Raw genomic sequence first — 25,080 nt, 5'->3', positions numbered from 1 at the left:
TTGTGCATTTTGTATTGAGGTCTGAAGGGACATGAAAAATTAAGGGAGGGCCGGGCCCTCCCTAGCCCCCCTCTGGTTGCGAGCCTGTTGCAGAGTAGCACTTACCAACTGAATCTGGTATAGACTTATAACTATATTGTTACATTTTTCCTTATTGAGGAGGAAGTAGGTGAATGACCGCTCAAGACGTCGGCAATTTCAGTCATCTGCATCTGTCCATCAACTCCATCAACCCCTTTTCTCGGCAGGGGGCGCGGTGGCTCAGTGGTAGAGCCTTCAGCTCTGGTGCCTGGGGTCCCGGGTTTGATCCCAGCTCCCGCCAAGTGAACTTTGTGGTGGACAAACACCGTGCTCGTGGGTTTTCTAGGGGCTTTCCCGTTTCCTCCCACTTTCTTCATTCCACCATTTCACTCATCTCTCATCATCACCGTCTCCTTTAGCCTAACCGGCATAACCGTGGGACGAAAAACTCAAAGGTTTCATTTCATTTTCTCTTTTCTCGGAAACAACCGCGGAGCCCAGGAGCGTAGGTATAAGCGGGTCTGTTTTGTCAATTGTTTCAATCGAAACACCGCCCGAAACAATGAGTTCATGTAGTTCTCGAAGCCGTACATGAGAACGAGGTCCCTTTTTATTTTGAAGTGAAATAAATAAATAAGAATATGGCCTTCTTTCCTAAACGCTAAACCTTTTTTAACTTGATGTAATAAATAACCTATATTATACTGATTGATACAATTGAATTTGGGAGAATATTCCTTTCCCATCCAGGGGTGCGTGTAAAGAAATTTGGAGGGTTTTTAGGGGGTGTTGGGGGTGTAGATTACTCCCTGTTGCGAGGAATGCATGAGAATTATGCATAATTTCAGTCTATATACAAACCTATTTAGAATCTATTCAGGTTATGATTTCATTGCAATTTTTACTTCGTTCACATTCTATGCAATTACATCTATGCATCGATACAAATATTGTATATCAAATTTATGTTAAAGATGCTCGAATAAATGAAACATGTTACGTTGTATTTTAAATCACACCAATTTTATTGTTAATGTGTTTAAATGGCATTGAATTAAATAATATATTTAGAACCTAAAAGTAACAAACAAATTTACCACATTTTGAATATGTCTTTCTCATCGATAATTTTATAGAATTAAAATAAAATTCATTATTGAATAAATATAAGAATGATATTGAGATAAAATGAAAATAATATATTATTTTATGAATTGTAATTTTTATATATATGAAGGCTATTCAAAAAGTAAGGTAACTATTGTATATGAAATGTTTAACGGTCCAGGATTCTTTCTTTAATTGTAATCAATTTAAAGAAGACCCATAGTTCGGGAGTCATTATACAACGATAATGTATAATTTGTATGTACTTTTTAAGTATTGCTAATAATTACGGACAAAAGTTCTATTTTAAAGACACAAGCAATTAAGAAGAAGAAGAAAAAAATATAAAGAAATAATTTAAATGTTTGTATCACTTTTTCACTCTATTATGCAACAACTATTCACAAAAAAAGACAATATGATGAGATGAGAAATGAATGAAATGGCGGAATGAAGTAAGTGGAAGGAAACGGGAAAACCCCGAGAAAACCCACGAGCACGGTGTTTGTCCACCACAAAGTCCATATGGCGCGAGGTGGGATCGAACTAGGGACCCCAAGCAGCGGAGGTGAACGCTCTACCACTGAGCCACCGCGCCCCCTATTTTTAAGAGTTCTATATAACTCACACATGATATGCCATTCCCTTGATATACACACACCATTTCCACATTGTCTTTCTCGCCACTATATCGTAACAAGTGTACCTCTCCGCGAAATAGTCTATCCGCCTCCACATACAGTGTAGCATAGTGTACATCGAAAACAATCACTTTCTTAACTTTTACTATTCCCATTACCTGACTTTCACTCATTTTTCCTCACAAACTTTAACAATTTCTCCAATTGGCCCGGTAAATTTCCTAAAATTGGTCCGGTGATACAGCAATTAACCCAAATTTAGTACCTTAGTCGTATGGCTGGGATCGAACCCGGGACCCCAAGCACCAGAGGTGAACGGTCTACCACTGAGCCACCGCCGCGCCACCCCTCAGCACCAAATAGATTGTTACAACAGAAAATGTATACGTTATAGTAGCCATTTTGAGTATGGTTAAAGCAACATGTCTTATATTGTTGGGACAGCCATAATAAATCTTGTTATGGTCTCGACAACCATTCTATATAATATTTCCAACTATATAGCAGCTGTATAGATGCAAGTACAATAAAGGTATAGTTGTTAATATCATAAATTTGTCTAGGACAACGGTAATCTTTGTTCACCCAGCTAGAGGTTTTTAACAATATAATATTGTACTCCGAGTCATAATTTTTGCTGGTGCTATATTAACAATACTGTATAGTTACATTCAACCATAATTATGGTTGAATATAACAATACCGTTTTTAGAGTGTAAAATCAAAGTTTATGTCACAGACAGCAAATGATGACTTAATACCCAAAACAAACTCTTGACCCTCCAAGGGGGGTTATTCTGTGTTTAATAATTACAACAAATTAATAATGTTTATAATAGAATGCGAAAGAAAAAAAAAATAAAAAATAAACTTCGTCAACATGTTAAAATAATTAAAATAACCAATCAATCATGCACTTTGTACTCCCATTCGCTTAACTGGACGGACTCGGACCTAAAGGAAAAGGGTTTTCTGCCCAAATCTCATAAGCAGTAGGAAATTTTAATACTATATAAATTTACCCTCCTACCCTCTTAGAAATGTATTTTCAAGACGTTGAAACATATATTTTATTACTTTTAGTTAAAAGTTGAAATACCGAGTGTTACGCATCCAGCTTAAGCAAAAAGAAAGTTCACCCTTTGTTCCTTACATTTTATGTGTTGATTTTTCATTTTTTTTTTTGTTTGTTTGTTTTGCAGTGAAATGTTGATTTGCCAAGTTTAATTTTACTAGCTTCAGAGATTTTACGAGATACGCTACTCTTAAAAAAATCTTACCCCACCCTTTTTAAAATACGTATTTCCAAAAATTCTTTCTTATATCCTGCTTTCATAGGAAAATGACTTTTTTTTAAACTTAAAATTTAAAGACTGTACTTGTAGTAGTATGCCCAGAAAGTAACTTATCTTAACTCTTTTATATAAGATTACAGAAAATAAACACAGTCAAACTCATGGACTTTCATGAACAGTTTCCGATTTCTTTTGACTTATTCGTGCATAGAGATGCAAGGGCTCGGAAAAAAAACCGGCTTTTTTGGAAAAAAAACTCGGTTTTTTCTGCTTTGCTTTTTTGCTTGGGAAATTTTGGGCTTTTTTCAAAATACTGCTTTAAATTGATAAAACAGACTTTGTATCGCTTCTCTATAACACAAAAAATCATTTAATTAGTGGTTGATGCTGATAATAATATAAAACATCGAAAATAAACTATGAATTTAAAAAAAAAAATATTTCAAACAATTTTTCTTCAACATATTTACATTACGAATTCCACAGGATTAACCAATGTATATAATAAAAATTTTTTAACCTCGTATATACAAAAGTAAGCAGAGTTGGCGAGAACCGTGGTTGTTTTTGAAAATGCCAAAAACCCGTTTTTGGGGGATGTTTAAACCAGGCTTTTTTTGTTTAAACCAGGCTTTTTTGACTTAGATTTTTTGCTTTATGTATTTATATTACATATTCACAGAAATAAGTTTGTTTCGCCTTGATGTTATTATGCAACAGCGGGGTTATGCCGGAAGAACTCCCATAAGCTTAAAGAAGTGCGGTCAGTAAATTTCTTAAGTTGAGAATCTCCCGCCCTAGCCATTGGGAAAATCCCGTCATTACTTGAAATGTAAGACAATAACGGGAAAATCCTGTTATTGCTTTGCATGTAAAATTTAAAGGTCAACGTACCATAATCAGTACGCTAAAACTGAGGTATTAAATTACAAATTTAGTACCGGTACGTAGATATCATTGAAAGTCCAAACCAAGCTAATGTTGGAAGCTACGTAGGCAATCGATAAATTTTGCCAATTTCTATCAATATATTTAAGCAATATTGGCTTCTTTATAAAACAACACGCATTTAGGCATGCAGAAATATACAATTTGGTTTGTTTCGTATATTTAGGCTTAACATCCTTACAAAATACCGAGGTTATCAAGAAGAAGACTTTCGCTTAAACTGACATCCGAACCGCTACTTGGGTTACGCATGAAAGAAGGTTTGTGGTTCGACCGAGAATTGAACATGGGACGCCTTGATTAAAAGGTGAAAGGGAAATAAAACTATTGCAGCTGGTTTGATATCTGGAAACGTCACCATGAAGTTCACACGATTTGCATTTTTCATTCTTTTTTATTTTTGTGGTTTAAACCAGTTATTAAAAAAAAGTTGGTGTAAACCAGCCAACCCTAAAAGTAAACACTTCTTTTTAAAGAATACACAAATAACTAGCAAAATAGTATGTAGTATTTTTACTTCAAAATATTCCATACCCTCTTTTTGAAACAAAATAAAATTAAAATAAAACATAAGAGAAATACTTAGTTTTATATGATACACTTAAAGGCTGCACATCTAGAGCTTTTGGTTCTGTATATTCTTGAAATTCTACAGTTAAGTTTTATAGAACCACCATCACAGTTTACCCAATCCTCAAGTTTTCTGAATTTTTAACAAGAGGGATTCAACATATCATTACGGAACTCCCCCTCCCCCCCAAAAAAAGACTACGGAATATATTTAAGTTAAGCTAAATACAACTGCACAACAAACATGACTGAGTGATTAGCTTTTGAGCTTCTATCGGGAAGTCCGGGATTCAACCAGCATTCGACCATTCTGACAAAGCTTTTCTTTATTCCATCTGTGAATGTAGAAATAGTGAGTATACTGTGAGTTGGCCGACTTCCTTTCTTATTGTTTTTAAATAGTTATTATTACTAATTACCACCAGTGATGGTTTTGCGAAGGTTAGGGGGGCGGTCTTTCGGACTGAAGCCCGTTCCCCAAAGTTACGGAATGTCTGCAACCAACGAAATATCTATTATTTATGCCTTTACTCATAAACTTTAAGCTCCCGTCAAATAAAAATTACGAATGTTTAAAAAAACTAAACATTAGTAAGAAACCCTTTCCAAAATACTTTTCTAAATCCGCCACTGATTCTCAGTATAAAATGATTTTTAAAGTTGTATCCGGAAGATTATTGCTAAACATATAAACGAAACGAAATATTAGTTATGCCTGTACTCATAAACTTCAAGCACTTCCCAAATAAAATTAGGACTTTTTAGGAAACGAAACAATCAGAAAAACCCCTCCTAAAGTACTTTTCTAAATCCGCTACTGATTATTTGTATAAATTGGTATTCAAGGTTGTGTCCGGAAAATTATTGCTAAATCACTTCACAGCTACAGTATAACAGAAATGTGGAAGTACGGTTTGACGGATATATTAAAAAAACGTACGCTTTGACGGATAAATAGAAAAACGGGCAAGTTTAACTTTTGCGCTAGAAGCTAGAGTACTAAAAGCTCTTAGAAATGAAACACGGATGACAAACTAAAGAAGAAAAAAGATGTCGATAACTCAAAAGTTAAAATAAAGTTAAATAGCCTCTAAAATTACCCTCAAATACTACATTCTTCATGTCAGCTTCAATTCGTAAAACATGTGCTCCATCCATCTTGATGGTGAATTTCAGAGCGAAATATCGCATTCAGGTCATGGAATTCTTATCTAACTATAGAATATACTATAAGAAAGCTATTTAGATAGAAAAATCATGAAGTTGAAAAAAGCCAAAATTTCCAAAATTCTCGTTTCTTTCCCAAAAAAGGCGGCTTTTTATGTAAAAAAAAACATTGATTCAAAAAAGCCGGCTTTTTTTGCATCTCTATTCGTGCAATTCCCACAAGCTGTAGATTTAATTCACGCACTATCAAGACCCAAGTTTCAAAAAGGTAACGAACTGAAAATATAATAATAATAATAATAATAATAATAATAATAATAATAATAATAATAATAATAATAATAATATATGTATTTATGTACGTGTGTAATATGTATATATTTATTGTCTTATTGAAACTTTCGTAATTTGGAAATATACCTTTGGTTTGCTTTTAATATGTTAAAAAGCCTACTTCCCTAGAAAAGTTTGCAGACTACACCCCTAAATGACTATGTATTGGGTTCTTCAAACGTATTGTGTTACATGTTACATTAGTAATTTAGCATTATTTGTTGATTTTTTCTGGCTTATACAGATCTACTCTATCAAAAGACACTGTGAAATATAATAACTGTTTGCGTTCGTAAAACATATAGTCGGTATTTAGTGTTCACTTGTGAAATATCTAGTGGGCATTTGTCCTAATTAAGCAAACCTTGGTGGGTTTTGTCCTACATTTTGAAAGTTAGAGGGGGCTTTTGTCCTACTCTTAATGAAATACACTCCACAGAGTTTATATACTGCAACTCTGAATGCTTGTTTGGCTTCAGAAAAGTCTGGTAAAATAGGCTTTTTAAACATTTTTATTTAATTCTTTTTAAGAAATTTATCATGGGATTCTCGTATCTCTATTTGAAAGAAACGAATTTCTTAATTATATAATTACCGGTAATTCTTAGAATGAAATAGGTCATATAATGCAATTCATGTATAACTGCGGAACGTATAATGATAATAATAATTTTAGAAGTACAAATTTAGCTGTTACCGTTGGAATTAGCTACGTTCGTAACAATATTGCCAACTAGTTACTGCAGCGTCGCAGTTTCGTGTGGTGGTGGTGAATTTCAGAACTAAAACAGGTGAGTGAAAAAGACACAAGACCTAAACGACACAATTCCTAAACAGCATAAGACCTAAAGAGCACAAGACCTAAAAATCATTTTCCGGCACTAGTCCTAAATGGCACAAGTCCTAAACGGCACTAGTCCTAAATGGCACGAGACATAAAATTTAGGTCCAGTGCCTATATTTTTAGGACATACCGTTTAGGTCTTGTGCCGTTTAGGACTTATGAATGTTACCCTTCGCCACCAGACCCCTGGGATTGAACGTCCTACGGCCTTGCGTCTTATATTTTAGATTTCGCCTTTTAATATGCTGTTTGCTCACTCTTCCCATCCACCTCTTCTAACAATAAGAGAGACGATTTATTGTTCATGTTTTACATATGGTTAAAATTAAAAGAAGCGTGTAATGGCAGCCGTAGTGTAAATTCTAACTTAATTATTAAGTATTGCTCGCTATGAATCATCATCCTTTATTAAATAAGTTAGAAGTTTAACTAATACCATTTCTACTTTTTGTTGAAACATTTTCTTTTCTCTACGATCAATAGTAAGGAAGTTATGGATGTTTCAAATTTTTAAACGGTGTATTGAAATACTTTTAATTTATCCTATTGTGTCAATATTACGCAGCCTGTTCATTGCAGTAGTCGTTACTGGTTAGTATAAAGAGAACGTTGTTGACATCGATATTTCTTGTTGGGCATTTTGACTTTAGGCATAAATCACGCTGATTTTCAGATGAAGACGTAACGGACATTATATGAGATGTAGCCTCTTTTTAGGTTTCTAAAGCTTCCCTTATTGAGATTTCCTCCTTCATGATTTTCAGTGTCTCTGCCATAGTTGTTGCATTCTATTTTCTATACGTCGATTCTTCATAGAACTTTCTGAATGTCCGTGACATGTGCAACGATGTTTCAGATTATAAGTAACTGATTCTTTAAATGTCCATTGTGGCACCATTTTTTGTGCAGAGTTCTCCTGCGCCACCAGAACCCTACGTTTGCGCGGCCTACGCCCTTACACTTTGCATGTTTCTAACATATCTCAAATTTTAAGGGATTTTTATATATTGTAATCTTATTATAACAATTGCAGCCCCCGCCAAGTGGACCTTGTGGTGGACAAACACCGTGTGCGTGGGTTTCTTCGGAGTTCTCCCGTTTCCTCCCACTTTCTTCATTCTACCATTTCATTCGTTACTCATCATCACCGTCTCGTTCAGCCTCACCGGCATAACCGTGGGACGTAAAACTCGAAGATTTCATTTCATTTTTTCCTGGTTCTATCCCCCTTCAAGTAAGTTTATCGCGGACAACATTGTATCATTGTGTTTTCTTGGGAAACTCCTATTTTCATTCACTTTTTCATTCCATTAATTCTGTCATCATCACTCATTTGCCTTAATCGTCTCTCTTAGGCTAAATGGCATGATCGTTGAACGTTAAACTGAAAGATTTCCTTTTACCTCCTTTAGCATACACATTTCAAAAACACACTTTATTATTGGTTGCACCGCAAAAAAAAAAAAAAAAAAGTTTTATGTTCAAATCTCATGTTTATAGATAAATTATTATGGTCTGAATTTTCAGTGGATCACTCATTCTTCCATATAACTGTACTATACATATTACCCCCATCACCTTCCAGGGTCTAAATTTGCGAACACACTATAATATTTGTTACCTAATTTTTATGTAAGAGTTTATATACATAATTTCTCGTTTTCAACTTAAGCGAATCGCCACATTCGGTATTTTGTCAATAAATAAAGGGAAATGTCTATATTATTCAAGTATCCTTTCTTTCCATCTTCGGAGCAGGATTTTCTAAACTACTGAAACACGTATATTCTTATTTTCCTTTAAGAGTTCATATACAGAATTTCACAAGAAATCAAGTGAATTCTCCCACTGGGCTCTTTCTCAATAAAGTAAGGGAAATTATGATACTATTGAAATGACCCAACATTACCCTCTTACAAGTGCACTGAGAAAAATCCGTTCTCCAGACAGCGGTATATTGTATAAATATACGGAATCCTCTTGCTTACTACAAAAATCAGTACGGAGCATACGTTATCCGTATGCTATACAAACACTGCCCTTAGATGTTGCATCACGCCGTTACAAGATGTCTCACATCCTACAGTTTTCCATATATCACATGCATATACTTATGTTACATTCCTCAGCTATATATCACATACGTCCATTTATATGTGAGATCCTGGCCGCCTATATTGTTTTATACGGAAAATACGTATAGATGGAACACTTATACGGAAATCATTATAAAACATGAGTTTTCAGTTAAACGTCTGCTGTACGTTAAGTCCAAAGACCACAGGAATTACGCATGTAACCTACCTTTTTAAGTACAACACTTACAATTTCTTTTCTCAGTGTGGGATTTTCGAAAACGCTCAGACCCATGTTTCTTCATACCTATTCAAAAGTTTACGTAACAATTTTTTGCATCTTCAATTTAAGTAGATCCTCACGTTTATCACTTCCTTAATATTGTTGTAAAATTTCCGGAAATTTTGAACCAGCAGTTGAAAAACAGTTTTTCCGGTTTATTTCCGAAAAAAAAATGGAAAAATTGGGAAAATAAGAAAAAATCTTTGTATTAGGTTAGTTTTACTAGTAATGGGACAGTGAGAAATTTCAATATTGTGAATATTTAAAAAAGAAGCATTCGAAAATAAAACTGTTGTAAATATTCTTGAACATTAATAGTCTGCACTCAATTCCTTTATGTGCCTTTTAGTCATTTAGGCTTACTATTGGTTGTGCATCAATTACAGAAATTTTATAACTGCATACACATCTACCATCACGAAGGGTTTCTGTTGCAACAAATAGGGTTCTTGAAAGAAAATGAGTTCTTAAATGTGCTCTTTGATCTAGTGAAATGTTGTTAATTTTAACCAAATCACTTCTTAAAAGAAAGAACAATAGTCGAATTTCACTAATACTTATGCACTAAGACATATAATTATTATTATTTAATATTCAAATACAAACTTTAATATAAACTTTATGTATATATATTTTTTTTATTTCTAATGCGACAAATCATCTTCACTATATATAAAATTACATGAGCTGACATAAATTATTGAACACTTCTTGTAGGGCTACAATGGTTAAATTTGGCATGAGTGTAGCTTTCCGGAACTAGCACAAAGGAAAATCGCCAAAAGTGAAAATTTTTAACTTTTATGGGGTCTAAAGAGAAGATGAAAAATTTCCCCATGTTATTTAAATGGGATTTTCTTTACCTATAATCTCGTGTTTTATTTACTTAGAATTAGAATAAAAACTTGAAATTCGGTATGCTTGTACGTTTTTGTAAGCGTTACCTAAGTGAATCATCAGAAATAAAAATTTCCAGCATTAGAGTGGTTTTATGGATAAGTTAAAAACCTCTCCCATGTTAATTATATGGAACGTCTTCTACACCTCAAAATGTTTAAGGACTTCGGGCAGGATTAGAATCATTAAATTTATCATGATTGTAGTCTTCCAGGACTAACCGACAGGAAAATTTCCAGAAGTGAATATTTTTATTTTTTTAGAAGTCTAAAGGTGGATAAAGGAATTCCTTGCTATTTAAATGGGTGTTTTCTTGGGATACACAATCTTATCTTTTAGACAGTTGAAATAGGAAAAGAAACAATAAAATTGCGGGTTCAAGAGGTGCGAGGCAGTAGGCAGAGCAAAGACACTGTGTGGGAGGCGAAACCCCCGGATGGGCAAATTTAGGAAATGTGAAGAGCAAGTTCACGAAATTCACTGCTGATTCAAAAGCCGATAGGTAAGAAATGCGAGGTTGTAGGCCGAGCAAACTCGGGGGTCTGGGGTAGGAGACCCTAGCTAGCAAAAGGCTAGTCTACGTATATAAATGAAAGTGAATATATTTGTAACTTAACAACTCTTGAACCACCAGACTGATCTCGATCAAAAATTTCAACATAGATGAGGTTCAGACCTGGCATGGATTTTATCATTTCACTTTGAAAGTGCAACTTGGAGGAAGGAAGTGCGGATATATATTGAAAATTACTGATCTTAGTGTTGAACTCATAGTTTTCGGAGCTGCTGAGATGAACAGTGACATTTCCGATGAAGCTTAAATTCAAATTCAGCACTGCAACTTGGGGGAAGGGGAAGGAGATTGATTAAAACTGACCAATATTTGTGTCAAATCCTTAGTTTTCGTAGTTGCTGAGATGGACAGTAACATTTCCGACGCTGTTTAAAGAAATATTAAGGCCGCCCGCAAATTAGGGGACGGGAAGGGGAGATATATAAAAATGGCTGAAAATAGCCTATATCAGTGTCGAATCCATAGTTTTCGGGGACGCTGAAGTGAACAGTGACACTTTCGATGCCATTTAAATCCAAATATATCCCCGGAAAACTGTGGGAGGAGGGATATATATATATGAATGATGCAAAATGATCGATATTAGTGTGAATCCACAGCTTTCTGGGCCGCTGAGATGAACAGTGACACTTCTAACGTCATTTAAATCCAAATTCAGCGCCGTGACCTGGGGGCGGGGGATATATACAAATGATCAAAAGTGACCAATATTAGTGTTGAATCCATATTTTTGGGTTGTTGTGATGAACAGTAACACTTCCGATGCTGTTTAAATGCAAATTCAGGCTGGCAACTTGGGTAAGAAGAGATATATAAAAATGACTGAAAATGGCCGATATTAGAGTCAAATCCATAGTTTCCGGGGTCGCTGAGATGAGCAGTGATATTTCCGATGTTGTTTAAATCCAAATTCATCCACGCAACTTGGGGGTGGGGAGATATATAAATATGATCGAACATCACCGATATTAGTGTCGAATCCATAGTTTTTGGGGTCGCTGAAATGAATAGTAACACTTCCGATGCCCTTTAAATCAAAATTCATCGTCGTAACTTGGGGGCGGGGGAGAGAGGAAATATATATATATATATATATATATATATATATATATATATATATATATATATATATATAAATGATCAAAAATGACTGATATTGGTGTCGAATCCTTGGGTTTTGGAGCCCTGAGATGCACATTAACTCTTCCGATGCTGTTTAATTCCAAATGCAGCGCCGCAACTTCGGGGAGGGAGAAGGGGTGGATATATAAAAATGACCAAAATGACCAAAATAGCCGATATTTGTGTCTAATCCATAGTTTTCGGGTTGGCTAAGATGAACAGTGACACTTCAGATGCTGTTTAAATCCAAATTCAGCCCCCATTAGTTACTCCCAAAGGGAAAAAGTGACATGTAAGAGTAATTGAAAACTTCTGATACGAGTGTCGAATTCATAGTTTTTGGGGCCCCTAAATTCATTGGTGACAGTTTTGGTGTCCCTTATATCCAAAAGGAAACGTATTCTCCCCTTGCGAAGAACGGATGTTCTGTTAGTCTTTAGGGGGTCTAATAATAAAGAACGGAAATTGTACATGTTAAATTCTTTAATGTATTTGTCGCTGCTCAAATTTTGCACTTGTGTGGTATATGTATATATGTAAATAAGATAATCTCTCTTTTTGAGTTGTTCGAAAAATATAATTACAAAATATAAAGAGGGATTTTTATCAGAAATCATAAAACTAAAAAGTAAAATTAAAAGCTGTTGCCTTAAGTATTTTTCCTGCTAACGAAATACGTTTTATACATATATGCTTATTAATTCTGATATTAATATTGTATACATATATGCTTATATATTCTTATTAATTTTTTATTCTTTTTCTTTTAAATCTATTACAATAGCAAATTTGTAAAAATATTGTACAGGTCTTCTGTAATTGGAGAATATATTCTCTGTTGAAGACAATAAATAAATAAAATAAAAAAACATGCTGCAGACACGTTAAAATAAATAATATTAGTATCAGGCGGAGAAATAGTTTTTAATTATATTTTCCAGGGTTTTCCAATATTTTCGAACATTTTTTTTTCTAATTGGTTCAAAATTTCCGGAAATTTTACACAGCACAAGAAAGATACGCATCTCCATAAAATATATATTTCATTTTATCATACTGGTATTAACTAAAATTATTCTGGCATTCTTATTTTAACACTTCCCTGTTTTAAAACGGTAACTTTATAAGATTACTTAAGATAATTTAAATTACGTCTATATTATATTTTAGGATCATATTTTATATTTCCTTATAGGATTATATTTTAGGATCTTTTGTAGCCATAACTCCAATTTGTTACGGTGCTAACTTTAAACAAGTGGTACAAATATATTTGTTGCCACAAAATTTCTCTATTCTAATACAAGAAACGTAACTACTCAATGATCTTAACTGTAAACTAGTAAATTTAAAATAGTTTTCATTGTAAAAGCATAATGTAGTAAAATATTCGAAAATTTCAATTTTTCGCAATTTTTCCGTTTTTATTCGTACCTCGTGAAAAACGGTAAAAAAACTGTTTTTCTTTTACCCAAAATTTCTGTTTCTCTCAGGCCTTTACAACACTATTCCTGAATAATTAATGGGCAATTTCAAAATTATAGAAATATGTCTTCCTTTACCCCTTAGAAGCGGATTTAAATAGTTCACACAAATGTTTCCTCATTTTTAATTAAAAGTCTATAAGACAATTTTCAAGTTTTCAACTTAAATGAATCCTCACATTCAGCTCTTTCAGATTAAGCAAAGGGAAATTTGAGTATTTTATAAATATTTCCCTTTCCCCTCTTTGTAGGGAAATTTTCAAAAAACGCTGAAACATGTGTTCCCTTGTTTTTAATGAAGAGTTGATATGCTGTGTGTCATCTCTGTAACGCCATCGATTACTGAGGCACACTATTCTTCGTGGATTTTATAACATCCCTTCATCTAGCTTGGAATGAATATTTCCAAAAATCCTACCTTATCCCTTTCTATTGTGACAAAAGAAGTATTCTCTCCAAACTTCAAGTTAATGCTTGTAGTAATATGGCCTGGGATAGTGACTAGGGTGGGCCGAAAAAAAATGAATTACGATTGGCCGGGTTGCTGAAAAGTTTGCTTGTGTTAGTGGTAGTCAACACAGAACATTTGGATTTTTGTCCACATTTCTATAGCTGGGGGTATGCAATCCGCACGACACTACGAAGAAAATGGTCCTGCACAACCATTTCTTGTCTTATTCTTGCTTGGCCGGGTTTCGGAAAAAGTTGCCTAGTGTTAGTGGTAGCCTAAACAGAATATTTTTTTTGTTAACTCCTTCCTTTGCCTCATGGGACTTGAATATTTTTGTAGTTGTGTTATGCAACCCGCACGACATTACGAAGAAAATTGTGCTGCACAGATATAACTTTTGGTTCTTTTTCACACTGCAGCATTCTGAGACTGAAAATAAAACGCATGAGAAAAGTGTGATGTGGTATTGTTTCTATTATCAATTAGACGAAGAAATTGTATTGATATTTTCAAAACACTTTATAAATATGCAGTAGGTCATGAAAAATTGTTAATAAGCCTTCGCTCTTAGCTCGTTTCGGCACATACACTTCGAAACTCCCCAGAACCCACCACGAGGAGGTAGCTGCAAAAGGAGTTCCACCCGCCCACCCACTTGCTTTTTTTGGCTGATTTACATTTTATAGTCCTGCTTGGAGTGAAACCTTTTCATTCTTTTTTTCGAGACTCTAACTTAGCCCTGCTCTTCGATCCGCTTCTCACACTGATGCTGGCGCTTCTGCAACTAGTTATGGCACGGTAAACAACGAATTTCCTCAGAAGCTGTAGCCGTCTTTCTAATATTTTCTTCTATCCGGTTCGTAGAAAGTTATCTTGTTAATGGTGGCTCATCCGTTGAGAATCAATCGATTATCTCATGATACATACTTGCGTCTAAGTTTACTTTCGGAGCAACAAATTCACTACTTTAGACTTGATATCTTTCTCTACCGACACTTTTTTTATTCTTGTCTATCCTAAAACTCGGTTGTCATGGTTCGTGTCGGCAATCATTGCCAGCAACAAGTTTTCCGGATGGGCAAAATAAGCGTTCGAACTAATTACAGTATACACGATTCATCTTAATTCCTCTGAAAGAATGGATGCAGATCGATCGAGTAACCACAAGTGTAACGTCCCGTTGGTGAGAGAAGAATTTCGTTTTATTTCAGACCAAACTCATGCATATACTTTGCTGACATACTGTGCATGGCAACGAAAGGCTTCTTCGTGATTTTAGGCGCTAATATATAATCGGAGAATGCGAGAAGCTGTCCTCAACCATCAGGATATGACAATTGGTCCAGGCTTTTTCTTCAGATGGTCTGGCGGACACAAACCTAGTGAAACGGCTCGGCAAATGTCAAAAATGTATTGCTGATCGTTACAGGACTGTGTATAAAATTACAATGTTTCCGGCTTCTTATGAAATAATGCTTTACGTATTGCCATTTTAAAATGTTGTAGGTAAATATATATTTTATATTATTGCACAGCATATTTCAAATTTACTTGATATCAGATTACTTGGTTATAATATAAACGGGTCTAAAAGAAATTGTTCACGAAATAGTGAATAAAAGCTGCAATGTAAGATTAATAACATATTTTTCACGCTATGCATGAAGAACATGAATTGAAACATAAAAAGACTTTTTCGTCTAATTGATTACCATTTTTAACCACATAGGAACAATACTGATTTCACTTTTCTCTTGCGTTCTATGTTCAGCCTCAAAATGCTTAAATGTGAAAATGAACCAAAAGTTATAGTCATGCAGCACAATTTTCTCCGTGGTGTCGTACGGGTTGCATAGCCACAATTATAAAAATATTTAAGTCCCATGGCAAAAGAAGGGGTTGACCAAGAAAGTCCAAATTTTCTGTGTTGACTACCACCGGCAATTTTTCCGCAACCCGGCCAATCGAAAGTCATTTTTTTTCGGTAAGTGGTGAGTCATTTACTTTTGCTCTTTTATGTAATAGTATACATTTATTTATTTAGACAATAGTTCAGTGTTTTCAGACACACCTTCTATTTACAAATTATACACCTGCTATCTTACACTGTTTAATTATTATCAACGTTACCTAGTTTTTGTCATTTTCTCCGCATCCGCATTAAAATGTTGGAGTTCTTGAAATGTTGGAGTATATTGTATTGCTGAACGTTAAAATTGTTTTGATAACCAGTATCACGAGGGTACTAGAATTACCAGGAAACATACCTAAAGCACGTTTGAAATTCAGCTGTGGAATCTGAAGGAGCATGTCAAGTATTGGGTACTCAACATATTTTTAAATCTACAAAATGTTATCTAGCATTATTACTTAACAAAAATAAACAGAAACACAATGCAAAATATTTTCTCACGACTATCGACAGTAATTTTCGAGCATTTGGTTCCGATGCAGACATGTTTGAGATGATTGGGTTGCGATGCTTTTATTTATTTATTTTAATATATGATGAAACTAGTTTTTTTTTTAATAAAGTTAAATTTGCTCTCTAAAGAAACCCAATAAATGATGAATACGTTATTTCAATATGTTTAAAAAGAATGAAAACTAATGGTTTTGAAAAACACATTTTTGTAGCAATGAATTTGCGTAATCAAAATGGAAGAGAGCGTTTGACGTAATATGATGACGACATTCGGAAGACTCTGCAAGGCGTTGCGATTGGCTGATTTCATCACGTGTTACAGATGCGCGTCTGAGCTCTACTTAAACAGGAAAGCTAGCTACTGGATATCAATTCGTCACTGGATGAAGAGCTGGGCACTTCAACTCAAGATTTCAAGTTCTTTCTTGAGGCGGGAGGGGGGGAATGGAGGTTTGTGTGTGTGTGTGTGTGTGTGTGCAGTGATAATTCAGGAACGAGAAAGATTAATTTACTGGATTTCCTCCTTGTGTCAGCAATCATTTGTAGCGAAGTTCCACACCAATTTCAAGCATAATTTGCCGTAAGTTTTCTTAGAATGTTATTTTTTTTTAAAGTGTAAGTGCTACTTTTTATAATTCAGATAGAAGTGAAGTCAGATTTAATGAAAAAAAATAAACAAATAAAACGGGATGTTGCTGTTTTATTATTTTATAATACATGAAAAAAAAAAAACTATGGCTTTTGTCTGTACAGTTGCCGTCAAAGTAAGATATCAAAGTAAGATAACGAATTATATTGTTAATACTTTCGAGAATTAGTCAACTGTTTTAAGTACGAAGTTTTTTTTTTTAAAGTTAAAGAGTGCGCAGTTTGCTACAAATTATAGGAAAGTGTGTTCATTTGAACTGATTTTTTCTCGAAAAAAAAATATATATATATTAACAATTGTACCGGCCACACCATTCAGGGGAAGTGAGAACAATTTTCTGCTATCCTTTAGAGGAAGTTTTTATTTCCTTGTATTTCTTATCTTCTTCAAGTAAGAGAACTTGAGTTTTTCTTGTAAATAGATCTACTGATTTTACTCCTATTTAATTAGTCTGTGCCATTAAAAGATTTTACTTGATTTCATTTTTAATTTTCCTCGGAAAATTTGAATATACACGTGCAAATAGTACGAAACGAATCAACTTAAATTAAAAGTTCTAGCAGTGGAATGAAAATACAATTGCACCTTTCTATTTTATTCTTATTTTTTTTAAAATGTTGCCAGTAACATCTTGTTTATGGAGTTTTGAAAATGGACTTAGGGCATAAAAAATTTCTTTAAGAGTTGTCAGTTAATTAATTTTTGTTTGTTGAAGTTTAGCATCATTTTTCACAACCAAGGCTATATCAGATGTTGATTTTCTGTTTAAGACGAAAATCGAATCACTGTAATCCGTTAAATAATGCTCTTCCGTAGAAGAATGAAATGGGAGAACGGGAAACAAAGGCGCGGGGTCTAGCTACATTATTATTATTATTATTATTTTAAAATCTCTTTTCATTATCTAGCTTCAGTTTCTTGCACTTCTCGCAACTGCCAGACACGACAGATACACAAACATCGAGGAAAGTTGAAAATGCCCTTGTTTTTTAAAAGGGATTCGAAACTCCGATCTCTCATGACCGAAAGCCGAACACAGAGACTGCTATTGCTACTTGGCAGATCAGCAGGGAGCTCTAATTACAAGATAATGGATAACGTCTGACATCTCATGTAAACTACTAGATTTAATCTTAAAATCGGCAACACGTAAAGCAGAGGGAAATTTTTTCATATAGTTTTCATTTCTTTGTATTATCACTTAACAAATTTCCTAAGTTAAATACATATTAGAGGAAACTAACAATATCCTAATTTCCTTTCAGACTATGTGAACAGTAGTTGCTTCCGGCATCCAATAACAACAAACATGCAGCGTGGTAAGTGTTATCGAAAATATACTACTACTACTACTACTACTACTACTACTACTACTACTACTACTACTACTACTACTACTACTACTACTACTACTAATAATAATAATAATAATAATAATAATAATAATAATATTGGATAAAAATGTTACGTTGTAAGATTTAATGCATGCATTTCTGAAATATATATCCTCTCAGTTCGAGAAGCGTTTGTGTGTCAGGTTTCTAGGTTACGAAGCAAAGAATTGTACAAGATGGATGGAGCGAAATGGGATATAGATTGAATCTCTCTTTTACTTTAACATTCCGTGTTTATGCTCTTTAAGCTAAAGTAGACAGATGGTTAAAGCACGTGAATGATGATGAAAGTATTGGTACAATGATAATGCGGGAGAAAACAAGATTGCCCCGATAATACACTCGGACACGTTGTTATCCACAAGAAGCTTACGTGAACGGGATCGAACCAGGGACCCTACGCATAAGAGATAAGCACTCTAGCATGAGTTACAGATTCCCCCAGTGGAAAGCATATATCTGTACTGGGAACATGCATAATAGTGGCATTTCTGGGAATATAAAACGACAATCTTCTCTGTCACTGCTAGTTGACAATTGATTTGAGCGTTAGTGACCTAGCTATTGGCCAAAAGTTAAATATTTATTTAGTTTCCACTCTGAATGGAATTTGCATATCAAACGGAAGATCACTAACTTCATAGCACCTCGTGGTTATATGGCTATTATAAGTACTTTTAGTACTGGGGATCCGTGACTTAGAGTCACGGTGATTAGGAACCAAAGTTAACCTGTAAGTTAGCGTTTTATATAGTATGTATGCCAAAAAAAAGGCAATATTTCAGCCAATTAATCTTGCCACATAGATAGAGGCAAGAGTTTTAGGATTTTCTTTTTTTGTTTTGTTTAGAAATTTATCTCTGAAATGATGGAAAATGAATAAGGTGAACACATATGGAGGGAATATATATATATATATATATATATATATATATATATATATATATATATATATATATATATATATATATATATATATATAGGGTGTCCATATAGTCCGTTGTCACTCCGTGTATCGTCGAAACGACTGCAAACATGAGAAAACACAATAACACGGCCACCATTAATATAAGGGGCGTGAATTTTGAGCTATAAAAGGTTCACCCCAGACACTCCTATACAGGGATACGTGGGGTCAACTTGAAAATTTTAAATGGCAAAGGGGGTCGAGTAATATGTCGTTGGAAAGGCCTCGACAAGAGAAATATTTTGTCGGAAGTTTCAAGTCCTTATGTTGATCCGATCCAAAATGGCGGAGGTTGACATTTCGTGTCCATAAAGTCCGTTGTCACTCAGTGTGTCTTCGAATCGATTAAGAATATGATAAGACGCAAAAACACGTCCATCATTATTTTAAGGGGCTTGAACTTTGAGTTATAAAAGGTCCACTCCAGACATCCCAGATAGGGGTACGAGGGGTCGTTTTTTTTATTTTATCACATTCTCAGTTGTTGATAAGATAGATGGGATGGCAACGGACTTTATGGACACGAAATATGAACCCCGCCATTTTGGATGGGACAACATAGGGGCTTGAAACTTTGGGCGAAATATTTCTCTTGTCGAGTCCTTTCCAAAGATATATTACTCAACCCCCTTTCCCATTTAAAATTTTCAAGTTGACACCACCCTATAGAGGGGTCTCTGGGGTGGATCTTTTATAGCTCAAATTTCAATTCCCTTAAAATAATGATGGCCGTCTTTTTGCGTTTTTAAAAGAAGTCGCAGTAGATTCGTAGATACATGGGGTGGCAATGGACTTTATGGACACCCTGTATATATATATATATATATATATATATATATATATATATATATATATATATATATATATATATATATATATATATATATATATTTGTACAAAAGACACGACATTTGATATATTTGGATTTCTTGATAGGCCTATACATAATCTATAGGAAAAAGTAAAATGGCTTATTGAGTGATTCAATCATCACCAGATATCCGAAAGCATTACCCATAAAATATTGAAACTTTGCATGAACTTCTTGAACATAAGACTGTAGATTTTGCGAAACGCAAACTCTTAAACAGAAAAAAAAGCTGGTTGTTTTTCCACTTTTCGGATCTTCGAAATTATTAAGAGTAGAATCTTGAAATTTTATAGAGGGGAAGAGTTCTCACTGTGGTGCTAAGGGTTCCTGGTGCGATCTCAGGTCAAGCGAATTTGAGGTTGTCAACGTCCGTGGGTTTTCTCGAAGTTCTCCCGTTTTCTTCCACATTCTTATTCACTAGTGGTCCCGCGTAGAGTAGTCGCTAATGCACTCGCCTTCGAAGTGAGAGGTCCCGGGTTCGACTTCCGGTCGGGATTTTGCTCATTCACGGCGGATGAATGCCGGAGAGGTACCTCACATAATTGTTCCATGCCACTTCTTTTTCTCCAATACCCTGGGCAGTGGAATTGCCGAGAGACGCCATCCCTTATTCCTGACGAGTTAACATGGCCATGGCTGAAGAAAGTTGAGAAATCTAATCCTTAATCCTAATCCAAATCTTAATTCACGAATTATTCATTGTTATTTACTTTAATTACTTGCCCGTCTCTTTAGCCTAAAAATCATAGTTGTGACAAATAAGTTGACAATAATACAGAGTTTTGCAAAATCTTATCTCTGAAGGAGAAAACAGAATATATATATATATATATATATATATATATATATATATATATATATATATATATATATGAGAGGCGATTAGGGGCAGTTGCCCCCACTTTTTTGAAGTGACCAAGTGACCGCGGTGGCTCAGTGGTAGAGCGTCCACCTCTGGTGCGTGGTCTCTTGGATTCAATCCCTGCTTCCGCCAAGTGAACTTTGTGGTGGACAAACACCGTGTGCGTGGGTTTCCCCCGGGTTATCCCGTTTCCTCCTACTTTCTTCATTCTACCATTTCATTCATTTCTCATCTTCACCGTCTTCTTTAGCCTAGCCGGCATAATCGTGGGACGTAAAACTCGAAAAATTCATTACATTTGATGGGACCCCTTAGTGTATATAATGGAAATGTAAGTTTTATTTGGAAATGTAAAGTTTTTCTATGTATTACTGATTCATAGAAAAAGAAACGGTGCCACATAATATTTGCCGTCGCGTGAGTATGCACTGTTATTTGTCTTAAATACAACCAGGAAAACTAACATTGGTATACATCTATTTAGATAATATCTTGCCCCCCATTTTTAACGTCCAATCCCCGCCATTTCCCGAAACCGTTCTTGTAATTGTTATTTGTTAACCCGCAGAGTTAAGAAAACTACAGGAATTGGGTTTTAATTGCAATTAAAAGCAATTAATATTGCAATTGCGTATTTCTTTAAATATCGTAGCATATGCCTGTAGTATTTTTTGTCTTTCATTTTCTAAGAGCGATAACATATATTTATTGGCATGTGTGGAATTAAATTATAAGTTGTTCGTTAATCCCTAGTTTCCATATAACTTCTACAAAACAAGCCGCATTATTCATTACTATGATTAATATTACCTTTTCTATTTATTTATTTTGCAAATTTGTTGTTAAATAATATGATATCACAATTTTCCAGACATAATTTTAAGATGTTCCTGAGCAAGAATCAAATCTCTTTTCAGACTTTCGTTGACGTTCAGAGTACAAATTACAAGCACCTACCTGAGTTGCTCTTGCCAATCTATGTTATAAAATTGAAAGTCGCTATGTTTGTGACTCTTTAATCTCTTGAACCGCCCGACCGATCTCAATCAAATTTTCAACGTAGATGCGATTCTGGCCTGGGAGTGTTTTCAGCTATTTACTTTGACGGTACAACTTAATGTAGGGGGATGGGGACAGAAAAAAATAAATAAAAGTTAATAACACTTGGACCATTTGACCGATCTTGATCAAATTTTCAATGTAGATGAGGATAGGTACTAGAATGACTTTTATTATTTCACTTTGACGGAGCAACGTAGGGAAGGGGATGGAGGGGAGATATACAACAATCAATAAATACAAAAAATAAAAGTGACTATTTTCGTGAATTAATTACTTTTGAACCACCCGATGGATCTCAATCAAATTTTCAACACATATGAAGTTTTAACCTGGAAAGTTTTTTGTCATTTCGTTTTGCCAGTAGATCTTAGGGGAGGAGGGAAAATATGTCAAAATGAATAAAACCTAATAACTCTTGAACCACCCGACCGATCTCGAACAAACTTTCAACATAGATAAGGTTTGGGCCTGGGATGTTTTATTCATTTCACTTTTACAGTGCAACGAAGGGGAGGGGGAGATATGTCAAAATTAAAAATAAAAGTGACTGTATTTGTGACTTCATTACGCTTAAACCACCCGACCGATCTTAACCAAATTTCTAACATAGATGAGGTTCGAACCTGAGGTGGTTTTATTCATGTCACTTTAACGGTAGAACTTTGAGTAGGGGAAGGAGAGGGGGGAAATGTATAAAAATAAATGAAACTTAATAACTCTTGAGCAACCAGACCTATCTTGAGCAAACTTTCAACATACATAAGGTTCGGACCTGGGATGTTTTAGTTATTTCACTTTTACGTTGGAACCTAGGGTTGGGGAGGGGGGAGATATATGTAAAAATAATAAAAATAAACGTGACCGTCTTTGTGACATCATCACGCTTTAACCACAGGACTGACCTTAATCATATTTTCAATATGGGTGAAGTTCGGCTCTGGGGTGTTTTTCATCATATCTCTTTGACGGTACACCTCAGGAGAGGAGGAGGGGAAAGAACAAGTATAGAAAAATAAATAAAATTTAATAACTGTTGAACCACACAACCGATATCGATCAAATTTTCAACATGGATGAGTTTCGGGTGTGGGATGGTATTTATCTATTTACTTTGACGATATAGCTTAGGGGAGGAGGTAGGAGGGGAGATATATAAAAATAAATAAAACTTAACAACTCTTGAACCACCGGACCGATCTCGGTCAAATTTATCCAAGTTACCGATATCAGTGTCGAATTCATACTTTTCGGGGTCGCTGAGATGAACAATGACATTTCCGATGCCGTGGCCCGCAACATGGGGAGGAGAGAGGATATATAAAAATCATCGAAAATGACCAATATCAACTAGACTTTAGTAATAGTAAAACGTGTCTGACTAACGAAACATATGGCTATATTTTCTTAATTTAACCCAGCGAAGCAAGTAATTGATGCTAGTTAACTTACAAGGAAGGTCCATAAACCGTGAGAGTTGGATTTTGATGAAAATTAGTGACAAGATTCAGTTCGAGTTACCAACCAACGTAGTAATAGTCGCTCGATGCGCAAATGCTTCGTTGAGCTGCTTGAACGCTTCGTTGACGCCATCTTGAAATCCGTTATGCAAAATCCAAGAATACTCTTTTGGCAAAAAAATGGGAAAGCTTGTTGAAGAACTGACTTCACCATTGTAAACCGGGATAGGGCATCTACATGTGAGGGTACTTCCAGTGCATTGCAGCCATCCTAAAAGGCGCCATATTAAATCGCAGTCAAATATGATAAATCGTAAGGAGGTCGTGTAGGGTATCAAATAACACTGGAATTCACTCCTGAATCCATTTCCGTAACCAAGGTTTACATATCTGTTTTCACTTCAGAGTTACGAGCTCTCTCCCTCACAGGAGCATATAAAAACTGTGCAAGTTAGATTTGTGTTCTAAAATGCGGTCGTGCGAGCAGTTGAAGAGTTTTAACTAGTGCAGTAGTAATCACTTGATGTACAATAGCCACTATGACAATCAGGTCTTGAGCCTAGTGAGAGAAATCGTTAATTAAAACTGAAATGCCTGTAGCGAAAAATGGAATAGCAGCACAGGAACAAATTATTCCTATTTCGAAGCGCAATGGAATGTTGAACGATGAAACATATGTTTAATAGTACTGACGAGCAGAGAATATCAAAGAAATTGTTCGGATATATATTAGAAAAGTAATGTAAACTGGTGCACATAAGCAAATATTGACCTACCTAGGTACTAACCTTTTGCTCTTCAGTAGTGATCATGGCAATCCATAACGAAGTCATTAGCATACAGGATCGTGGAGCAATACAAACACTTAACAAGTGCATTTTCGTCACATTCTTCATGACCACAAACACTATTTTCTATTCGCATCATAGTCTCCATTATAAGTGTTTACTACTGCGTAACACAAAGCTAACTTGCACAGTTTTTGTATGTTTTGTGAGTGAGAGAGCTCTTAACTCTGAAGTAAAAACAGATATGTAAACTTTGGTTACGCAAATGGATTCCGGAGTTAATTCCAGTGCTATTTGATACCCTACAAGACCCCCTTGCGATTTATCATATTTCACCGCGATTCAATATGGCGCCTTTGAAGATGGCGATCATGCACTGGAAGTATCTTCACATATAGATGCTCTATCCCGGTTTACAATGGTGAAGTCAGAACTTCCAAAAGCTTTTCCATTTTTATGTCAAAAAGGGTATTTTTGGATTTTGCATACCTGATTTCAAGATGACGTCGGTGGAGCAGCTCAACGAAGCATTTGCGCATCGAGTGACTATTACCACGTTGCTTGGTAACTCGTACTGAATCTTGTCACTAATTTTCATCAAAATTCAACTCTCACGGCTTATGGATCTTCGTTGTTAGTAAAATATGAAATTGGGGCCGCGGTGGCTCAGTGGTAGGGCGTTCACCTCTGGTGCTTGGGGTCCCGGGTTCGATCCCAGCCCCGCCAAGTGGACTTTTTGGTGGACAAACACCGTGTGCGTGGGTTTTCTCGGAGTTCTCTCGTTTCCTCCCAC

The sequence above is a fragment of the Thermobia domestica genome, chromosome 6 (assembly GCF_964235325.1).
Source record: "Thermobia domestica chromosome 6, izTheDome1.hap1.1, whole genome shotgun sequence".
Taxonomy (NCBI): domain Eukaryota; kingdom Metazoa; phylum Arthropoda; class Insecta; order Zygentoma; family Lepismatidae; genus Thermobia; species Thermobia domestica.
This window is presented reverse-complemented; position numbering follows the sequence as displayed.